Below are 18398 nucleotides of genomic sequence, written 5' to 3'. Positions count from 1 at the left end.
CACCCCTTGTGCTCCCTGGCAAAGTGGATGGAAGCACTCAAGTGTTGCTGTGAACACGACATCAGGGACATGGTCTATGGTGCAGACCCTTTAACTCATGGTACACCCCTACCTTTCTTTCATCAAACTCCAAAATGCTAGGTTCTGGAGTGATGAGATCTCAATACAATATCAGATGAGGACAGTGGCTAACATGCCCGTAACGTTCAGCTGAGAGGTGACTTTCAAGCCTTGGTGGGTATCGCAGAGATAGGCTAGCTGACCACCAGATGCGTGGCTCCTTCCTCCTGAGCACTTCCTGGCAGCTATGTGACCCCACATGACCAGGTTCCAGGTAATAGAATGTGAGCGGAAGTGACCTGTGCTGCTTCTAGGACCAACCATAAGAACCTCCCCTGGCGAACCTCTACGCGCTTCCCACTCCTGCCAGAGCACAGCAGCCTTGAAACCACACGTCGGAGACGGCAAAGTCAGGAGAAGAAAGGAGCCAGACCCCCCGGATGCCCACCTGGAGGAAAGCCCTCCATGACCATGAACATTTGGACTTTACCTGTGCGAGAAATAAACAGAAAATATGTGAAGTCGCTGAGACTTGAGGATTTATCTGTTAGGCAGGAAACATCAGCTTAACTAACACAGGAGGAAAACCACAGCATGGTGGGCATGTCAAATTGGTCCCTGTCAGAAAATACTCCCTCCCAATAAGAAGACTGATCACACAGGATTAACGTCCCTCTCACTGTCACCCATCCCTGTTGTGGGCCAACTTCCCAAACATCCAGTTCTGTCATATCTTCCCTTCCATTAGAACCACGCTATCCTTGAAAAGTTGCCTGACCCCCCCAGAAAGAAACTTGCCCAGCCTTCTACCGGAGCACCTCACATACCTACATATACCCTATGTTGAAAACACACATCACTTCCCTATTTGAAATGGAATAAGACAGGAGAATAGAACGGGTAGGCTAGTGTATTTCCTGGGTTTCCATAACCCCCTGAGCTCTCAGCTGAGTCCCTGGAAGCCAGTGTGGTGTGGTGGAAAGAATGTGGACTTCTGAGTCACTGAGCACTCCCTGAGCAGTCATAAACAAGAGTCCCTGCGAGAATTACATGAAGGCACCTCTTATGGCGCAGGTTCACAGATGTGTCATTAACTGTCCTTCTGGCACACTGCCCTGGGGACAACTCCCACCACCAGGAAATATCCCAACCCAAAGCGAGACTGAAATTGGTGTATTTTTACACAGATGGCAAGGGCAGCTCATTCTCCCCTTAGCCACCCTATGCTGACACGGGGCAGCTAAAAGCTTATTTCCACCAAGTCTTTGCCCAGCACATCCTTCACGTCGCTCCCCACGTGAACCTTTGTATCGAGATGGCACTACCTCTCCCGACTTGCCGAAATTAGGCCTCAGGGACTTGAACCCTAGTGATTAGTCTGGAAGAGAGAGAGGGATGCTGGGGAGGAGGCCTAGAAGTCATGGCAAAGTGAACTTAAAAAGGATTTTGCGATGATGCCTGCTCACTCTGCACACAGCGCCACACCCAGGAGGCTGGGACAGCGGCAGAGCACGTGAACTCGGGAAGCTCACAGCCCAGGTGTGTCTCATGGAATCTGCCTTTCAAAGCACCCCCCGCCCCCATTTTGAAGAATTGTGCCAAGCGACCACATTTTTCAAATAAAAAAACACAAAAAACAAAAAACGGGGGTGGGGGGGGGGAGTTGGAACTCATTGCCTGACAAAAGTCTTTTGGTTTTTTCTGGCTTGTGAATTTACCCATGTGAAGCCATTTTCAAAAATGTGCACGAGTTCAACCACAGTTAGATCCATATTTGCTTTTACTGGAGAAAATAAAATGGCACTCTCCCTCCTTCCCTTCACAGCCTAGGTTCCCAACGGAAGAGTCTAGCCTGGCAGTGTCCATTTTCTCACCTACACTTACCCTGCACCACCTACACCACCATCTCATTTCCACACACACACATAACCCACCCCAGGCATTATGTCCAAGGTCACCCCAGTTCTCTGTTGCTAAATCCAGTCATCACTTATGGGACCTTATCTTACTCAGAGTCTCTGCCCATTTTCAGTCTTTACAAACTTGTCTCTCTCTCTGCCCCTGAACTTTTGCTGTGTCCCAAGGTTCTGATCTTCATCCTCTTCTAACTGTCAAGGACCTAAACACCCCTGTGGCTCAACCAGCATCTATACCTTGACTACCCACCAAGCTATCCCTCCTATGTAGCTCTCTCCCTGTTGCATTCCACGCCCTCCTGTCAACTGCCAGCTACACATTTCCCCTGACTCTCTAGCGGACGTCACAAGCAGTCAACTTACCTTTCACCCCCACCTGTTTCCCCCCTGCATCTCCAACCTCAATGACAGCACCATCTATCTGCTTATAAGTCACCTTTTCTGAACCCCTTTCCCTCATCTCCCAGAGCCAGCCAGTCACCAAGTCCTCATACCGCTCCATCTACTGCCTCCTGTCCTGTCCTTCCGTCGTGCTCTTACCTGAAACTCTCAAAATCTCCTCGTAAATGCCTTTTCTACTTCCAGATCACCTCTCTCCGATCCACCAGCCTACGCCTCAAACTGCTGCCAGAGAGAACTTTATATTAAAAATGCACACAGGTTCGATTCCTGTTTCAAATCCTTTAACAGTTCCCTGACAGTCTTCAGGGTGAAGTCCAAATAACTTAGTAAAGCAAACAAAACCCATCATGATTCTCCTCCCCTTGCCTGCTCTCCAGCCTGTCCTCTCATCACTTCCCCCACCTCTCCTACTCTAGACTTACTGAGCCAGCCGCTGTTCCCTAACAAACTGAACTCTTTCGCACCCCCTCCCTGTGCCTTTGCTTAGGCAGGGCCCTCTACCTACAATGCCCATCCAGACTCTGTTTACTTGGTAAAATGCCGGACAGCTTTAGAACAGAAACGTCAAAGGCGGCTGTGTCAGGAGTCCTGGTTTGGCCTCTGGAGTCAAGCAGACTGGTTGCAAACCTCACCTGCTACTTACTCGGTGTGTGAGCCCCGATGAGTTGTCTAACCACTTTGAACCTCAGTTTCTTCATCAATAAAACGGGGATAATAATAGTCCTGACCCCTGGGTTACGTGACGATGAAGTGCAACGACGCCTGGCTAGGCAGTATTTTTGGCTGCACTGGTCTTTGAAGCCCCACCTCGGCTTCCCCTCACCTCCTTTTCCCACACGTACTCTGTGGAGCGTCCAATGATGGTTTCATACATACTGTCGCTTTTATCTACTTGTGGGTCTGCCTGCCTCACCAGACAGTGAGCGCTCTGATGCCAGAGGTTGCATGTCCCGGGGCCTGGCCCCTGTGCCCCTGGCAATGGGCAATGGTGGATACTCAATAGTCATGCTTGTTGGTAAAATCTAATCAAGAAGAGCACAAAACCCAGGCTATGTGGTGGCTTGAATTGTGACTGCCTTTGCTTCTCACCAGAACCAGAACTACTGCAGGAGCCTCCTAATTAGTCTTCACGTCCCATCTTCCCATCTCTTGGGCACTACCTCCATCCTGCACGCAAACCCCTCACGGCTCCCTACACCCCACAGTATAAGTCTAGACTCCCTTACTGGGCTCATCAGTCCTCACCATGCAGCCCCCATTTCCTTGATAGGTTCCATTCCTCAAGGTATTAGGGCTCCCCTGGGGCTGCCCCTTCAGACCTCCATATCCGGCCTCTGCCTTCCTCTTCCCACCCCACTCAAATCTTACCCATCCTCTGAAGCAGAGTCAGGCTACACAGTACTAATTGAAGACCTACTGTGTGCTGTCTCCCGTATGAGCATCACAACATATTCGAGGAATCAAATTCAAACTAATAAATGTTGGTAAGAGCTGCAGTTGAGGCGGGTACCAAGATGTGTGGGCACAGAGACGGGAGGTGGCGTGACTGACAGCATGAAGAGAAGCTCACGGAAGCAGTGAAAGCAGAGCTGGATCCTAAGGAAAGAGCTGCCGTTTTCAAGCACAAAGCTTCCCTATCCCTTACTGACCTTTTTTTCCCCATGTGTTCTTCTAACTCCGGGAGTCTATGCCAGAGGTCAGCAAATCTGGCTCTAAGGCAGACTCACCAGACGAGTCCAAAAAGGCAGCTTCCTGGGCCCACTTGCGAGCAGAATCTCTACAGCCTGAGGTCCAAGGGGAAAACGTTTTTGACTCCCCAGGGAAGTCTGGGGACCGGCCAGGTTTAGCAATCACTAACCACACTTGCTTCCATTCATTCCCATTACTGAGGGCCTACACCGGGCGCAGGACCTCGAGCGGCACTGTAGGTACCAGGTGAGCAAGTGCTTTGCTGCTTCTGGGAAATTAATTACTGTCTGATGAGTAGACAAAGAATTATAACACAGGGGTCACACAGGGCATAGACCACACTATTTGGCACTTCATTTAGCTTTGAACCCAACCCATTTTTTATGCACCAATCTTGTCTGGACAACTAGTATACAAACTTCTTAAGGAAAAGCCTGGTGTCTTGTGTTTCTTTTCTCTTTCCCGGAGTACTCAGCTCTGTTCTGCGTGAGCACTTGGCATTCAATCTATATTTAAGATTCAAACAATTCAACTTTATGTACTATGTCCCTTTTTGACTAATTCACCCATTAACAAGTTGTCTACTGATTTTTATCTTTATAATTTCAGTGCCAGTGGGGTGTCTGCTCCTAATAGGTAGTTAGTATAAGTTAGTTGAATGAATGATTGTTTAGTAGTAAAAATGTGTTTTGGGAGGGATGGAACAGCTTACCTTGTAGCACCTCTAGAGTTTACTTAAAAGACTTCCAAATTTTCCTTTGAATTATAGGCCTTTAATTTCAGGATTAATTTCCTGATATGCAATTATACAGGCTTTGTTGTTTATATGTCATTAATGTTATTAGCAATGTAAATAATACCTCTCTGGATCTCAGCAGTCCTGCGGCCTCTGTGTGGGGGTGCCCCAGGCAGGAAAAGGATAGATGCTTATCCATTCCTTCCATTCAGCCATCCACCCACCCAGCCAGCAGTCCAGCCGGCCACGCCCCTCAACCCAGCCTCCACACAAGGGCCTCCTGTAAACTGCATTCAGCCTTTATGAGCAGGTGTGTGCACCTACATGGCAGGTAAACCCTTCCTGAGTCAGAAAAGTTTCATGGGCTGTTCAAAGCCTACTGATGTGTCAACATACTTGGGAAGCCAGGATCTATGATTTCAATATAAAATCTCCAATGCAGCTAAGAAGCAGCACAGCAAAGCAAGAACACCCATCTGGAGGTTCTCGGGAGACATGTCTAAGCATGGGACATTCAGTCACGTGGGGAGTGGGCGGGGCAAGCTGAGGGAGCCAGCAGAACGGACTCTACCCTGTTTCCTCTGGGCCCACATTCCCAGTGGTTTGCTGATGGTATTGTTGTTTGTTTGTGGATTTGCTTTAATCCTCCAAACAGGACTCATAGTCTTGAGGAGGGGAATTTCTGGATGTAGATCAAAGATCATCTGGCCCTCCCTCCAGGCCCCCAGCTTAGGAGATGACAGCTCTGTAACTCCCTCTGCACCAAGAACCAGAGGCATCTTTCCTGGCGTGCATACCAGATCCTGCGAGCTGACAGCACACAGGCAGCTCAGCCTGAGACCTGTTCACTTCTGTTGTGCTTCTGCTGGAAAATAGGAGGCTTTACTTGCTGGTGATTTATTTGTTCATATATTCATCCCCCAGATACCGATTACCACGTGCCAGGCAATGTGCTAAATGAACACAGCTTAACGGTTATCAAATACAACTCGGGACTGACAGGGTGAGACAGCTCTGAGAACGCATGTCTTGCCTTCACCAGGACCCACCCAAGGGGATCTCTGCCGTGTCAAATATGTTGATATCTGGAGGCAGTTCAGAGGTCTGAGCAGAAGTGAGAGAGGACAGTTTGGGCCACTTCCTTAATGTGCAGAGGAAGTGAAGTCTCCTGAAACTCTTTTCCCCAAAGCACTATGACACCGGTTAAGATTCTGGACAGTAAATACAGAAAGGCTTCTCTGATAAGACACAAGAGAACCAGTCCCTAAAATACACTCAACTGCTGAACTCGCTTCTGAGGAGATTGTTGGCTTGACAGGTTGGACTTCACATTCCAGGATGAGACATACAGCCCTGGGGTTTGACAGTCCTGTAACATTGGACTGCTGGTAATGGCCATGGGGCTGGCACCGGGGACAGTGTGGACCTGTAGGGCAGCAGAGGTCTGAGGAGAAGGGGGCTCAGCTCTCCAGGTGACACTCAAAGGCCGTGTTCCTGTGCGCTCAGAGATGCTTGGACAAGCACTCCAGGACCACTGACTGCCTTGACCATTGCCCCATTCAGTGGGTCAAAATTCTCCTCCCTGATCCAAAGCCCAACAGCCAGCAGTCTCAGGGGAGAGGACGGTAGAAGGTGTGACCGAGCTGGTGAATTTTCTGTGGCAGTTAAGAAGACAGGCCTCCCATTAGCCCTATGTAGTAAATTTGTGTCAGCTCAATAAAGATGCTGGACCAAAGATGCTCTTGGTGTTCAGGCTTATGTTCTGAAACACACATTCACTAACATAGGCAGCAGCTATCCCCAAAAGGATTTTCTCTTTCTCAATAAAGCGATGAAACCCAGCAGCTACAAGAGATGGACTGTGACATGAGACCAAGAAACCTTTGCCTTTAAATCACTCTGGGGTTTTTGTTCCCTTCTTCTCCATAAAGGACGAGTCGGGCTCAAAGGTCAGTTTCCAAAACTGATTTCCTAGGTTAGACCTTAGCAAGGGATTCAGTAAAGAGGAGACAGACGAGCGTTCCCAGAGGGCTCTCTCGCTTCACCATTACCCTCCCCACTCAAAAGACTTGATGTTTTTAAGGATTCTTCTGGCTCATTCTCACGGCAAATAATCTACTTCCTGGATAGTTCTGCCTTGCAAATATCCTCCTTAAAAACAGCTATATTTTTTCATTGGTCATTATTTTTAAGTAGCCTTCTCACCCCACACCCTCAGCTCCTACAGAATTATTGTGTGGCCCTGTCTGGAACACAAAACCCTCCCTGGAGACACACTCTGCACATGAACTCACAAGGGTGTTTGCTATCAGCTTATTTGGCAAAAGGAATCTAAGACATTTTAAATATGAACTGGCGTGTGGTCCATCCCACCCCCATGCCTTCACCCCATCAATAAACACTTCCACGGGTACGTGAGACACAAAAAATAGAAAATGAACACAAACTGTCTGAAAATGCGCCCCACCCACATTACCACAGGGAAAGGTACGTCCGGTGCCTGGAGAATTCTAGCTAGAGAATCTTTTCTGGTCTCTACTGATGTGTCTTTCAAGGACTCTCACATAATTAGCATTTTACAAAGCCTTTGACAGTCGGGTTCCAAACCCCCCTCCTCTTACCCCAACTTATCTCTCAACTGAATGTTCCACTCCTACCCTCCTCAGAGAGGACACAAGCATGTCACTCCTCCTCACTTCCAAATACCTAAATAAGCCTTTCATACCCCCGTACCTTTTACTGGAAAACCTCCTTCTCTGCTTAGCAAACTCCTATTTAGTCTTCAATATCCAAGTCCCACAGCACCGGCATGGTGTAATATTCCCGTATGATGCACTCTTCTCAGTGTTTCCAGAGCACTTGGCATGTCTCCCTATAATAATACTTAGAACGGAGACTGTGACTCTGTCCACATCTGTCCTGCCGCCAGGTCAGGCCACAAGCTCCTGGGAATAAAGGGACTAGATCTTATTCACCTTTGTATCCCCATGACCAAGCCCAGGGCCTGGCACTTAGACGACCCGCAATAAATGCTTCATGCCTCAATCAGCACCCAGCCCAGTGAGCCCCAGCCCTTCCTTCTCTGTGCAGAGAGGTCATGTGAAACATAAAACGAGAAAACGCTTTGGGAGTCAGACACCTTGCATCTTGTGGGCAGGTTATTTAACCTGCCTCAATTTTCTCCTCAACACAATAAATAGCCATGCCTACCCTTCAGAGTGCTGCTGTGAGGAACTAACAAGATTAAATATGTAAACCCAGTGCCTTCCCAATGGAAAGAGCTCAAGATACATTTCCTTGAGCTCAGTAGGAAATGCTGAGCCAAAGGGGGCCCTATAGAAAAAAAGTAAATGGCTTCCGTCCGGGTCACATGTCATCGACACAGTGATGGGATGGCCAGCCTCTACCCAAAGAGCCCTCTATGGAAGCAAGGGATGTGAAGCCTGCATTCAGTCCTTGCCCTTAGCTTGAGAGTCTCAAAACAAGGGCTCCTTAGCAACCAAGGTGATTTTTATCTGAATAACAAACCACAAAAGGCCATTACTGCTGAGGCTGTGCCATCACAGCCTTCATTTCCTGCCTTGAATTAATCTTTCACCCCAAGACATACCATAAAACAGAATAATGCTGACTCAACAGCATTAAGTCACTAAGTACGAGTCAAACAGCCTGCACATGGGAAGCCTCAGCCTCTCCACGACGTTGCACCCTCGTTTTATTAGGCCTCAATAAACAATGAGGTGGGAGCAGTGGGGCCCTGCTCACACCTAAGACAACCAAGCTCAGGGTCAAAGAGAGGTGTGGAAAGTGTGGTGGCTGAACACGTGTGAGGAGGCAGCTTGGTGCTGGGGAAAGAGCCACTTCACGCAATGCTTATAATTTCCCCGGTTGGGAATCAGGAGACTTGACTGCCATCTCAGTTCCACCACCCACTTGCTTCATGGGTTTGGTTAAGTCATGTCTCTGGATCTCAGTTTCTTTACCCGTAAAATAGGAGAGTTAAATTAGATGATTTGTAAGTTCTTTCTAGCTTTACTGCTTTAAGATCAAAAATCTTAGAGACAGATCCGCAGTCGTTTCCGCTTTCTGTGCTGGTTGTCTGTCTGAGATATCCAACTGAGCAGCCTTTTACCAACACGAGGACCTTGATTGCTGCTGAGTGTCGGGTCGCCCTGAGCATAAAGCCTGGCCAGGGAGGTAAAAGATGAACTCGGAGCCATATGCTTAAGAGCTTATCGATGACCCTCTGATCAAGCAACTCAACCCAGTCCCGGTACCTTGGGCATCAAGAGATCGGCTATCTCAATGTGGAAGAAAAAGGGGTGCTAGGGAAAGAAACCTCACAGGGTGATCTGATCATAAATTCCTAACAGGGCAGGTCATGGTGGGTCGTCATGCCCCAGGTGTCTGACTTCGTCAGTGAAAGGCTGATCTTTGCCGTAAGCAAGCCCTGTGCATTGTTCCTGTGCATCCAGCTTAACACACCTTGGCAATGCCTCTTCTCAGACCCCTTCTTCTAAAGCATGACCACCTTCAAGAGAGCACAAACTTTTAACTATCCTGTAATCCAACTCCCACCTTGCTTTCTCCCACCTGCGTGTCATCTTGCTTACATTCTCTCCTTAATTCCAAATGCATAAAAGATGCTGCAAACTGTCATTTCTTGGAAGCATTTATCTCAGTCTGTTGAGATCTTGCTTCTACACGTATACTCTACTTCATTCATATACATTTTTATAGTATTTCTGTACAGGTTTGGACACTCTTACATTGATACCAACCCCCCCTAAACATCTGGGCTGGCTTCTTTCCACTCAAGGATCTTCCCCAGTCCCCTCCTATCTCAACCTACACCCAGTAGGTCCCCAACACTCTTTCAGAACATTAGACTTTTCCCCATGCTGCTTGGCAGGAGACTAGGGCAGCAACAAGCAGTTCTTATTTGCACTCAGGCATACCTCAGGGTGGGGCAGGGGAGAGGTGGCAAAGCTACAAAGGCCACAAGAAAAGTGTTTATAGAACCATACTCTGACAATGTGAGGAGTAGGTGACCTGGAGGAGAAAACAGTGCTAATTGTAAAGAGAGATAGAGTGGGTACTGAGAACCAGAGAAGTCTAAGAGGTTCCTTTAAGATGCCACAACTCTCTATGCCCCCCTATTTCCTTAATAAGAAATCTGAGGGCAGGTAAAGTTCTGTGACTGGCCCAAGGCCATGCAGCTAAACTGTGAGCAACCAACTCTAGAACGTGGGCCTTTGGTCTAAGCCGGCTCTTTTTTCCACTCTACACTGTTGACCTCAAGAATCTAATTAGGTTGCTCTAATGAGGCCAGCTGGATCCCCTGCAGACTCTAAGCAACATGACCCAAGTGTCACTTAGGGAAAGAGCAGGCCCGGCAAGTATTTTGATAACTGTCTCCCCTGCCCCATATGTTCCTTCCCAAGCTGGCACGGCCCATGTGTTCTTTCTTCAGCCCTCACCACAAACTCTTGGGGAGTTCAGATGTCAGTGAGATGGGAGAGGTGTCTTTCTTGTTGCTACAAACCTTAAATATCTAAGATAACCCACAATGACCGTCTTCCTCCATCTGGAAGAGGCTGGTGAGGAAGAGTGGCATGGGTGATGGAATTAATTCCCTGGATGTCTGACCTGATTAGGCCAAGAGTATCCATTCGTGGGCAGTTAGATGGGTCATCTGAAGGTTTGTGACAACAAGCAATAAGATCAGCCACCGTCAGGGGCCTTTCAAAGATCAATGTTAGACAGATCGTCTCAGCACCGGGAGCAGGAAGCTCTGAGTAAAAGATTCAAGGAATTAATTATTTAGTGTGCATGACCCAGTTCCCGGAGGTGACGCTGGGTGAGAAGAGAACTCACCAGTTCCTTATCGTGGCAAGAAATTCAAATACTTCTCAGAGTAGTGTTCCTTTGCTGCCAAAGAGGATCTATTTATGGTTAAGTGTGGCCAAAAAAAAAAAAAAAAAAAAGGGGAATACAATAGCCAAAGTTCACTCATTCAACAAATATGTATTGAGCTCCTCTTATGTCCTAGGCCCTCAGGGGATTTACATATGATTGGAGCATAGTAGAAAGATCAGAATTTATAAAGAGGCGGCTGGACTATGTCCCAGCTCAGCCCATAGGCAGATACATTACCCTGGGCAGGTTACAGCCCAAGTCAAATTTCTCATCTGCAAAATGGGCGTAAATCCACCTGCCTTATTATGAAGATGAAATGATCTTTATAAATGTAAATTGCAATGTAAACCTAAGATGTAAACAATAATGATATAACACTGTACGCTTTCCCTGCCCTAGAGAAGTTTATAACCTGGTCATGTTTTGGAAAATAATCCAAGGTGCCTATTAGGCAAACATCACATTCTCTGTAATCTGGGCAAATTGTATGTTTCAACTTGTCAGTGTCTCAAGATGGAGACTGCGATCGGTCCCAGCCCCTCCGTCTGTATGCCCAGGAAGTTGCAAAAAGGGGTAGAGTACAAACGGAATGAGTAGCCAGCACCTACCTGGCCCTGCATCCAGCCTCCAATGAGTGAATGACCAGGAGAGTCCCAAGATGCAAAGAGGGGGAAAAGACCCACTGAAAGTGTGGTCAATCAGAAACAAGAAAACAAAAAATCACTTGAGGGAGAAGCCAGCCAGAAATGCACACACTTCCCTCTCTGTACACATTTCAGAGCATGATGGCATTCAGTGTCCATTGCCTCTGTGGATGCACGCTACAGTCTGTTTCTCCAGGAGACAGGATGGATTTTCAGGCCACTGCAGACGGGCTAAGCAGGACCTCTTTGCCCAGACACTAAGAATCAGAATTATTGGAGCAGCTTTCCCTTTGGTCCAGTCAAGCCCTTCTCATTCTGCTGGTCACAACTGTCAAAATGGACTCATTACCCCAGCAGGCCAGCCTCTAAATGTCCAGACGTGCCCACCTGCTACCCCTCCCCGGGTTGCCCCTAGGCTCCAGCCTCTGGGTCACCCCTGAGGCTCTCTCCCCTTCCCTTCTCCTTTTCTCCCTTCCTCCATCAAGGCCCTGCCCTGGTCTCACAGAACCAGGAAAATTCCTAGAGGGCAGGGACAGTTTTATGCATTTCTACATTCCCTCTCACTCAAGGTATTCACTAAATTCTTTACCTTCCTGTCAATGCAGAATGACGGTCCGCAAATGTTCTCTGATGGCTGTATACAGAATGGAGGCAGAGGAAGGGGGAGCAGGAGTGGAAAGAACACTAGACTGGAAGTCCAGGGCCTGCGTTTCAATTCTCCATTTGGCACCAGTTAGTTATATAATCTTGAGAAAGTATCTTCAGGGCAGGCCTCAGTTTCCCTATCTGGTAATGAGGGGTTTGCTCTAAATTATCTCTTGGGTTCTCTCTAATTATAAAAATTGGTATTGCAGAAACCAGACTAGCCTGGGCCACAGGAGATGTGGGTTCTGGTCCTTATTAGGCCTGGGACGAGGTAGCTGACTGCTTAGACCTCAGCCTCTATGTCTATAAAATAAATAAGAATGATGTGACTACCCCTCCCAGGGTGCAAGGCTCCCACGAGACACTGAGACAGAACTTCATGAGCAGTAAGCCCTGAAGAAACCTCAGGGTTTGAACTTCTTGAATCAACAAACAGCTGCTGACCCCCTGCCATATGGCTGTACTGTGCCGCCAGGATGGCGCTGCCTGGCTCAGACAGGAAGGTTGGAGGACAGGTGCTTGCCCTCGAGGCTCCCACAGCTGGTGAGTGAGACAGACAAGGGAAGAAACCTTAACTCAGCCAGTGATGGGTCTGAAGTCTGAACAAACCGCTACAGGAGCGTCAAGGAAGAAGAGGCGTTGACTTTGTCGGGGGAAGTGAGGGAAGCTTCTTTGAGGGAACGGCATGTCCCGGATGTGGAGCTCTGTCCCAGGAGTTGGGAAACTGGCACCAGGGCAGAGAGGGGAGGCAGAAGCGGAGGCTCTGGGATGTGAGGCTGAGGTCAGACTGCTGGCCTGGAAGGCCAAGAGCAGAGCCACTGTCGGGTCTTCGAGGAAGGTCTCTGGCAGCATTGCGGAGAACAGAGCAGAGGGACAGCGTGAGGCTAGCGAGCAGTGGGAAGACTCTTACAATAGTTCACGAGGATGACTGAGCAAAAACAAGCCATTACTGATCTCTGCCGATACCTTAGCCTTGTAGACCCTCCGCTACATGGACCCGCTGAATCTACAGAAAGATGTCAACTGGTTTGTTCTCCTCAGAATGAAACCCAAGCAGAGGAAGATGCTGCAATCACATTTTCAAATCTTGGACAAATGGTCTACAGTGCTCTCTCTGCAGTCACTCCCTACAGAAGCTGCCTGGCCAGATTCTTGCCTTGGCACAGATCGGGGCCAGCAGGAGACTGAAACATCATCAGAGTCGGGACCAGAGTCAGGGCAGCTGGCCTGCTGGTCTTCCTTAGAGGATGAGGGGACAGAAATCCCACCCACCCAAAGACCACGGAGTTAGACAGGTTTTCATGTCCCCAAACAGGCTCAGTCTCTATCCCTGCCTGCCATCCTCTTCTGACAATGTAGGAGGGCTGTGCCACCTTGGAGGCTGTAGGTAAAGACAGGGCTTTCACTAGCCATTGTTTCTCCAAATGGGCTCACGGTCACTTGGGCTTGAAGAAAGAGTGCAAATGCCCCTGCCCTTTCCAAAGCCTGAAGCCAGTCCCCCAAGAGCGACTCAATAGCATAGAAGATCCACTGTGACTTACTTGATTCTCAGGCATCGCAGTGACGGAAGTCCCCTCCTTCCAGGACGAGCCGTGCACAGATGGCCATGTTCCTTTAAAAACAAGAACCCAACAATGAACGTCAGCTCTTTTATCTTATATTACAGCCTCATATCTTCTCTCAGCCAAGAAGGCCCACATGCTTGTACACTTTGTCCCTTAATAACACGTTAGCCAATAGGAGGAAACTTCTCTCTGTGCTCCAAGGTTTGCATGTGAACAAAGGAATTGTGAGACGATCAAACCAATTTTATTGTCTGCCACTGTCTGGGCACCCTAAGGGCTTATCACACCTCTATACAAAGGCTTGCAGAGAAAGTGAAAAGGATCTGGAAAAAAATGCTTTATTAGGCACTTTAGTAGAAACAGAAAATGCCAGAATTTCTAAGCTTAGGACATGGGACAAATAAATCAAGCTGATGTAAAAACTCCATAACAAGTCAACAATGTAAAATCTGTTACATTTCCCAAGGTGGAAAGGTCCAAAATGCTAAATAAACAAGGAAGTTATAAAACTGGGCTACTTGATCATGGCTGAGTTTCCTAAACAAATTATTATTTTGGCTTCTGATGACCACCCAAATGATTTGGTTACATCTTACTGCTTTTGTAGAAAATGCCTCTCCGCCTGCTTGGGAAATGGAGCCCAGAGTCACAAGGCATTTCTAAGGATTTACTTTCACAATTCTAAATTTCTAAGAGGTAGCCTCAAGAAGACGAAACGAGCACAGATGTGAAATTTGAGACCTGCAAGAGGCAGTACCCATACTCCTTGGATACATACACTTTTGCTAAGTAGGGCGGTGTGCCTACTTGCCCACATGAACACACAAGTGTTCTTTCTCACACACAAAGGCTTGCCTTTAAAACACTGTTCAGAATTATCAGACTATTCGTGGGAAAGGAGCTCTTTCCTGAGCACCGGCCGTACGTGGAATGAGCACTGTTAGAGACTAGACATACTATGTCTCCTCACAGACACGAACAGAGGCTTGGAGAGCAGAAGGCATGTGCCCAGGCCCCATGGCATGGCAGGATTGGAGCCCAGGTCCGGCTGACCGGTGCTCATAGTCCATCCCCCCTGCTGAGGTGAGAGGTGTGCTAGCTGCACACCCCGTGAGCTGCCTGGCAGGCTCTCAGGGCAGCCACCTGGGCAGAAGCTGCCATCAGCTCTGTCATCATCATCATTATCAAGCCACACCTCTCTAGCCCACGGCAGCTGACAAACAGGCTGGCCCACCTTGGTTACATTCTGTCAGCCCTGTGCAGTCTGGAGCCAAGAGTCAGACAGGCTGGAGGCCTCCACTTCTCTGCTCCCTGATTCTCAAGAGAAGCTTCTGGGCGCAGTGGAAGGGGGCGCTGGACATCCTGGCACAGAATTTACTGTCAGTCTAACCAGGTTTGAGAACCAGGGACCTCCACACACTCCCTAGATCTCAGGAACAGAAGCCCCACCTCAGGGGACATTGTTGCCCCCCGAGGAGATTGCCGAGACCAGCAGCAGGGAAATGGGGGCTCTCTGAGGTTCTGCTTGAGTTGTCTGCATGGTGGGTGCATATTGGCGTTTCTGGCCAGTCTACAAGGGCTGACGACAGGCCTGGGTACACTGTGACCTAGCCACTCCAAGGGCCAACTCATACCCTCTGTCTGACCAATAGCCAAACAGACTTTGAGCTCCCTTTAAAACTCCAGTAAACCAGAAAGTCCTAGGGCCCAGTACCATCCCTCCCTTAGAGGAGTCTCAGTTTCCTCATCTGTAAAATGAGAAGCTTGAACTAATTTGTGATTTCCTCACCAAAGATCCCTTCTAGCTGCCCCTTTCCATGGGCCTGGCTTTTAGAGATATCTTCAAAACTAGTCAATCCTTCAAAGGAAGGAGAGGGTTTAATTCATGCGTAGGCATTGCGATGGGTGGTTAGCGTGAGCTATCTCAGATAATCCTCCCAGCAACCCCATGAGGCAGGTAGTACAGTCATGTCACAGAGGGGGAAACTGAGGCATGGTGCAGCCAAGTGCCACCTTGCCTAGAGGCTCAATCAGCAATGACCACAGCAGCCTGGGACTCAAGAGTCGAGCTGGCCTACTCCATGCCTGTGCTGGCTCCCTGATAAAATGTTTGCTTTGTAATCAATCAGAATGGAGAAACAAGTCTCCTCTTGGATTTGCCATCTTGCCACTTCCAAGCAAAGAAGCATGAGGTGTCCAGGCACCTGTGGGCCTGAGTTGGGTGGTGCAGAAAAGGTTTCCTGTGAGCTTGAGTGGCCTCATGGATCCTGAGGAACATGAAAAGAACTCAAGGGACCTTCTTCTCTGCTGTTCCCCAAGCCTAGCTCCATAGAAGTGAGGTCTTCACCAAGGGACACCAAGCAGTTGGAACAGGGCCTGGCATCTACTGGGCACTCCACCAATATGTGATGAATGGGGGAATGAAGAAATCCAGAGCTTATGCACTGAAGGCTTATTCAAGAACCTTTGGTGTGAGACACATCAAGACCAGTTCAGAACCACAAATCCGGCCCCTCAGCTACGTGCACCAAGCAGGGGTCTCCACACCCCAAGCCAGCAGACAGAGGATGAAGGCACAGATGCTCAGCCAGGTCTGCTCTTCGTCCCAGTCACCAAAGGAGCTTCTGATAGAGCAAGAGAAGTGTCAGAATGCAGAGGCTGCTCAAAGTGATCCTAAACTCAGGCCCTGGAATCAAGCAAACCTGGCTTCCTATCCCAGTTCTGTCACTTTAAATGAGTCAAGTGACCCTGGGCAAGCCAGATAATTTCCATGAGCCTCAGTTTCTTATCTAAAAATAGGGATAATGTTAGTGTTTACTCCATGGGGCTGTTTTGAAGATGAAATGAGATAACGCTGTAAAGGACATAGCCCAGTGTGTCGTTCAGAGTCACTGCTTGTAGCTGACATCTGTTGTTATTGTCTGCATCAGAGTGGGTGGTGAGGAGCACATCTGGAGTCCTCTGCTTGGGTTCAACACCAGATCCCCCACGAGCTAGCTGTGTGACCTTGGGCAAATTGCTTAACTTCTCTGTGCCTCAGCTTCCTGATACATAAAATGGGGTTGATTGTGAAGATGAAATGAGTTATGTAGGTAAAGAGCTTAGAATAATGTCTGGCACAAAGTAAGCATGCAATAAAAGTCAGGTTATTTTTACTTATTAATATTATTAGCTTCTTTCTACCTTTGTTCTGATAATAGATTCCACCCCATGTTCTACTCCCCAGATAAAAGGTGGGCATGGGACTCAAGATAGGTTCATCAGAGTATCTTTCCTTCTTGGCCACATTGATGGGTGCAAATGGTGTGTGCGTGCTCCAATCTGGACCAAGTACCAAAATGAAAAATCCCAGGGCTTGGTTCTCTTGGGTCAAGTGAGGGCTGTGCAGGGTTAGCTGGGAGCTGTCTGCAGCCAGGGACCACTGAACAGAGGGTGCTGGTCCAGGGATGCTGAGGTCACCTCGTCTCTTTCTGAGGCTGGATTTTGAAGTTCCTTCTTAGAGTTTCTGAGCCTCCCCTAGAACCTTCCAAGGCATCCCATTTTTGCTTAAGTTCCTGTCACTTGACACCAAAAGAGCTCTGCCCAACAACAGCATTCCATGATTCTCTGCGTTATCATCACTAAATCCCACTGAGGAAGAAGAGCCAGCTGTGCATTCAGGGAGACCCAGTTAGCCAGGGAAAAACAAACATGAGAAGCAAGGGGTCTCTACAAACTGAAGTGAAGAGGAGGCCACTGCAAGCCCTGGACCAATGTCTTTCCTGGGAGAGGAAGGAGTTGGAACCAAAAAACTGAAGAGCCCAGTCCCGAGGTTCCGAGGTTCCGGCTGGGAACCCAGCCTCAGATGTGCGCCCCCGCCCTTGCCATGAGCAAGGTACAATCACAACGATTGACACATAGCACTGTGCTAAACAATGTTATCTTTGCTTTGTTCCCTTCTCTAGCCACCTTCAGGGCTGGCACCCAAAGACGGTCTATTCCTGGACCTCCAAGCCTTCTACTAGCACCCTCTCAATTCCCTCCAGGAAAAGAAGCTCCACCTTCAGTTGTGTTTTAAAGGGTTTTAGAGAAACAGAAACAAAAAAATGTACCCCTGGCCTGCTAACAAAAACAAAGCCCCAAACCACACTGATGGCCGCCCCATCTCCTGCAGCGTTAGCTGTGGGGTGAACCCAAGCATGAGCACCCACAGCCGTCTTCTTCCAAAGGCCCTGCGAACCCACGCCAAGGTCTGCACAGGCGTAAACTAAATAGCCAGTGGGGTGAGGACTCTACAGACACAAATCGCAGCTGGGATAAGGGGAGACTCCGTTGGAGAAAGAAGTGGCAGCTTCCAACATTGGATGGAGAGAAACTGGAAACCATGATCTGAAACGATGTGAAAATCATCCTGACCACAGTAATGTCAAGAGCAGCCACCCTTGGCAGGCCAGAGGCTGTACCTGTGGGTCTGGGGAAGTTCAGTAAGCGACCCACTAACCCCCACAGGACACACACAATGCCACACACGGCCCGGAACCTGCCTGCCAGCTAGTGGCTTTTCTCTTTGTTTCCCAGCAACCAGCTTCACGGGGTGGCTGCCTCAGTCACGAGGGATTATCCAGACAGGTATTTCCCTTACTTTTTCTTTTCACAGCTTTATGCTCTGCTATTTAAAAATAAATAGATAAATGAAAAGGAACTGGTGGATTTCCCCTCAGGGCATGATTTGGTTTCGTGCTCCCTGGCTGGGTGTGAGGTTGGAGTCACGCTGCCCTGCCCTGCCTGGTATTGGGAGTGGTATGCAGTACACTGCAAGGGATCCAGGGGCAAGCCTGCAATC

The 18398-nt window shown here is 48.6% G+C and overlaps 1 protein-coding gene across 15 annotated transcripts in view; it reads right to left on the bottom strand.

The window, feature by feature from the left end:
* MICAL2 (microtubule associated monooxygenase, calponin and LIM domain containing 2) overlaps positions 1-18398 on the bottom strand; it is a 203808-nt gene that overhangs the window by 163692 nt on the left and 21718 nt on the right. For 14 of the 15 annotated variants that reach the window (XM_088791640.1, XM_074336000.2, XM_074336004.2 and 11 more), the window contains exon 2: positions 13553-13623. The gene's annotated coding sequence lies outside the window, so the exon portion shown is untranslated. Of the gene's footprint in view, positions 1-12587; positions 12700-13552; positions 13624-18398 lie in introns of those variants that run through there. The other variant, XM_074336002.2, reaches the window with a different exon arrangement.

The sequence above is a fragment of the Rhinolophus sinicus genome, chromosome 14, assembly GCF_057876585.1.
Source record: "Rhinolophus sinicus isolate RSI-liver-muscle chromosome 14, RSI-T2T, whole genome shotgun sequence".
NCBI classification, from domain to species: Eukaryota; Metazoa; Chordata; class Mammalia; order Chiroptera; family Rhinolophidae; genus Rhinolophus; species Rhinolophus sinicus.
The sequence above is the reverse complement of the archived record's forward strand: the minus strand, read 5'-3'. Positions and strand labels throughout refer to the sequence as shown.